Here is a 4982-nt window from a genome sequence, read left to right as displayed (position 1 = left end):
TCTTCTTCTATTAGTTTTATCGGCGGTTGGCCACCAACGGAAAGTAGGCATTATCGCCACCCTCTGGACTGGAGTGTGAACAGGAGAATTAGCAGGGGAAAAAACTATTTAAACCCCGCACCAACCCGGTTTTCCTCAGAAACAGCAGGACCCGTCCATAGAAATGAGACGACTTCTCACTGAGGATGCCCTCCAAAGTGAAGTGTACTTTTGCTGCTTCAACTGCACATTGAAACAACACGAGCCACTCACTATTTGCCCACAGTTCTCACACAACCCTGAAGAATGTCTGTTTATCAAATGTGGTGTCTTGTTGTAGCGTCTTGAGGAACTTGTGAATTTTCTGGATTTCAGATACATTTACTTGTTGAATTGTTAGAGATTATTTTACACATATATTATCATAACAGTGAATGTAGTTTACTGATTCATTTTAACTTTATATTAGGTATAATATATAAATATTAGGGGGGTAACAATACACAGAAATCATGGTTCGATACGTACCTCAGTTTTGAAGTCACGGTTCGGTTAATTTTCGGTACAGTATGGGAACAAAATGCAAAACCTAAATTTGCTTGTTGTTTATTTGCATGTTTATTATTTGTAAACCAGCAGTTTATGGTAACATTATGCAAACAGGAAAATTAAATAAATGCAAAGTGCTGCCTGGTAATAAGTTAAATGAAATATTCACAAATAAACAACAAATGTATGAAATATTATAAAAAATAAATTCTTTGTAAGAATTCTTTGTAAGTGCATATCAATGGCACAACCAAAGTTTTGTGTTTATGGATTTTCAAAGATTACTTTAGGATGTATTTATTATCCATTGGGTTGTGTTTCTGATTGAACAGATTATAATCAGAAGACTTTCTGTTGTGTGTTTTATAGGAGGAGTGCTTCTTCCCTCTGAACCCCGTCTGGTTCAACAGACTCTCCTTCTCACTTGTCTTGCCTGGCAGACTTCAAGCCTTCTCCAAGGCTCATTGAAAAGAGCTGTCCTGAACTGCCCTGAACTCTGTCCCTGGCTGTTATCTGTGCTGGTCTTGCCCAATGACTGGTTCAAAATTGAAAGTATGTTCTGTACAGCTGCTGTGGCAGCCTCAGCACCAGGGGTGGAACTTTGGTGTGTGTTAGCTAGCTAGCAATCATTATTGATAGCTATAGCTAACGTTAGCTAATGTTAATTCAATAAAAACTTACAAACCACAACATAACAAAACAACAAAACATTTCGTAAGACACAGACAATATGATCAATACTTACACATTAATTATAATGTAGGACTCTTGTTTGTGTGTGTTTACATGTCTCTGGTGGCATCCATAGACTATGGTGGAGCGCTGAACAACTTCCGGGGCACTGAGTGAGTTCTCCAGCTATGGAGCTGTCACTCAAAAACTCAATGGCGATGCACCCCTTAAAGAACCTGGTTTGTGTCAGAACTGCAAACAAAAAATCAGGGAGCTCAAAGGAGACAGCTGGGAGCGCCACCACAAAGCCAGCAGTGAGAAAGAAACAAAGAGGCCTGTAAACAAAAGGACCTGTAATGAAAAGAGTAAAAGACCAATACTTTACACAATTACACAGATAATTTCTTTGCAAGTAATGAATTTTAATTTTGACATTACTATTTTTTTTTTTTGCTTGGGTGAGTGTTATTCTCTCTCAAATTTGTATTTTTGTTTGATATTTTAAAAGTTTTGTTTGAATATTTTGGCTCACAAGTAATTCCATACATAAGCTGCCAGATGCCTGATGAGAAAGCAGACCCCGAGTTCCACAAAATTGTGTCAGAGGTTCAAGTTCAAAAAACCACTCAAAAACATGCAGGATTTGGTTTCCTGAAGCTCCCCATGGAGAAAACAAGAATCACTTCACCGCCCTGGGGCGACTCCACAGTTGAAGATGATGACCAGAAAAAATAAAATTATACTGAGATAATGTCACATGATGTTCAGAAAAAAAGCCAAAGGCAAGTAATAAAACGAGGCAAAAGAAAAGTTGAAACCGCTGAGCGGCTTTCTCATGGATTGAAATGAAAATGAAAATGAATGGATTTGTCAGAGTTGCTGGAGAAATTTAACATGACCCATCAAGAATAGTAGGGATATGTCAATGCCCCTACAGAATGGTTGTCATGACGAAGCATGACCCTAAACACAGTTTGGTAAATTGATACAACCCTGATCTACTGCGAGCGTGGCACACTAACATGGACATACAGTACGTACTTGACAACTTCAGTTGCATCATGTATATAATGTCATAGGTGTCTAAGCCAGAGCATGAGATGGCAGAGTTCCTTAACACAGTCATTCGTGATGTTAAGAAATCCAATGTCAACGAACGGGACGAAATGAAGCAGATCATGCAAGCATACACTAAGTACAGGGAGGTGAGTGCTCAAGAATCTGTGGCACACTATGCATCCTGCCACTTAAAAAGTGCACACAGTTATTTTCATAGAGACTGATGGCGGTCTGAAAATGAATCTCCCAATGAGCAAACTGATGACCATGAGTGCAGACGGTGAGGACGTGTGGGGATCAGGATTTCCTGAGAATTACGCACACAGCCATCCAGGCAGGTTCTACAAATACGGCTGTAACAGCTCACTGCCAGCAAAATGCATTGTGGACTTAAATAAGAAACAAATGGAGAAAGCACTGAAAAAAAATCAGGAGGAAGGGCCAGTTATCAATGCGTGGAACATTTTTGCACCAGAGGCTTAAGTGGATCATTTGGAGTGCATTGCTAAGCTCTAAGATGTAAACCCCCATGATGTGGGAGAAGAAGACCAGGTTCTGGATTTTCAAATCAAGGGTAATTGCAGTGGTGCGATACCAGCCATTGAAGTACCGAAACTGAACCCAGACTTTGCAAGGAGTATGTACTGAAGCCTCAATAAAACACAAGCCAGCATTTTCTACACTGTGCGTGGATGGTGTTTGAAATGTGTTTGGTAGACAGCATAGCTACACAACACTGTTGTATAACAAAGACTCCTAAGTCCTACCAAATATAAACAAAATTACTGTAGCGTCATCATCAAGCACCAAGAAGCTTACAACTTACCTGGAGGTCATAAATCCTAAAGATCTCACTGAGGATTTCTGCTACTTTCCCTGTGCGCGCAGCATTCTTCCTGAACAAGCTCAGAAAGCAGGGGACATGTTTGAGATTCAGAGAAACTCTGCACAGATCTGTAAAAAATAAAATTACTTTCAGTCAGAGTATTCTATGTGTCCTTTCTGAGAAGGAAAAATAAGACATGGCAATGGAAACTGCCACAGTAATGCCTGTACACTGACATACTACTACCGTTTGTTAGCTTTTGGAGAAAAAATAATCTACATTAAAGTAAGACTGTGTAAGTTCTCACCGACACAGCCACACAAAAGAATTACATTTAATACATCTACTCAAATGTGTGTTTTATGAAACATTACCTGTGACTCAGTTTGGAGGGCAGGCCAGCGTTCCAGGATCTCACTGACAGGTGGCTCATCTCTGATGACCTCTGCATTGCAGGGCGAAGGTGGTCTGTATCAACTTTCCAATCAGGAGAAGGTTCTTGTCACTCATCTTCACATCATCCATGATTTGGAGTCTCAATTGTTCAAGGCTTGCAGAACCTTCACCTCTTGGGAAATTAGGGAGGAAATTCACCTCTGCCCTCTTTGGTCTTTTGTTGTTAGCATGGGTTGTTTCTGCTCCTCTTCCCAGAATTTACAGCTACTTCAAAAATCCCTGCACAATTCCAATTACTGTGGTAGTTTCCCATTTTGAACTTCAGACTATATTTATGAGCTACACCATCCTGTCTGAGATCCTGGCTCTTTGAGACAGGGATGCTTGGTGACAAGTGCTTCTGCTACCACTGACATGTGCTTATCCTCAGGGTATGCTGTGAACCCATGCATATTGTTAGCAAGGTTCTCAAGAATATCATGCTTTTGCCCCTCAGATAACTTAAGAGTTTCCCCTGTTCCTTTGTAGCATTTCCTTCACTACGCAATATTATTGTGTTATCTGATGCTACTGAACTGGCATCACTCTCGGACCTGATCACTTTCAGTGATGCCTTCTGTGGAAGTTATTCAATGTCTACCACAACTGCCCATCAAAATGGATCTTGATATGCTAGGTTAAAGTCACTGTCTAGCATGAACTTTTCTTTCATTATAATTTTTAGCTCATTCACAGGTTCTGGACGTGAACTTAGAGTCATCTTTCTGACAATGTCTGGGGAGGTATGAACATGAAGAAGGATGTTTTGAGCTGCTATTTCCTAACATTAAGAAGGAAAAGAGGCAGAATTCATTAATGAGAACCATTTTGCTGGACCATGCATAATCAGGGCTTTGCAAAATATTTGCCAACAATTTCCTTCATATTTCAGTTTTCAATGAAAGTCATGTTTGATGTTTGGTGCAAGTCATTACTTTAAGCACAGGGCACTGTTTCAAGGGACTGTATAATAGAGCTGGGCAATGTAAGGGTATCATATATGAGCCTAGAGATGGTCATACAGTGATATGGCATAAGTTTTGGAATTTCCTGGTTTTAACCCTTGTGCTGTCTTTGGGTCAAAATGTCACAATTCTTCCATCATTCTTAGCTCTCTCCTTCCTTCTTTTCATCTTCCTCTACTCCCCTTCTTTTTTCTTCCTTCCTTCCTCCTTCCTTTCCTCCTTTTTCTTCCTACCTCCCTTTCTTCAGGGCTTCTAGGTTGCATTACATTAATGTTATTTTTTTTTACTTACCATATTGATCTACAGTAGATGTTCTATTATAATTGTTTATCAAAACTCATTGTGTAAATATTTTGTGAAAGTATAGACAATCATCCCTACAATACTGTTATATTGTAATAGGGGCAATTGGCCAAAACATCTAGATATTTGATTTTATCCATGTTGCCCAGTGCTACAGTACAGGTCCCTGCTTCCAAATACATTTCAATGCTGCA

Source organism: Echeneis naucrates, chromosome 13, assembly GCF_900963305.1.
Source record: "Echeneis naucrates chromosome 13, fEcheNa1.1, whole genome shotgun sequence".
In the NCBI taxonomy this organism is placed as follows: Eukaryota; Metazoa; Chordata; class Actinopteri; order Carangiformes; family Echeneidae; genus Echeneis; species Echeneis naucrates.
This window is presented reverse-complemented; position numbering follows the sequence as displayed.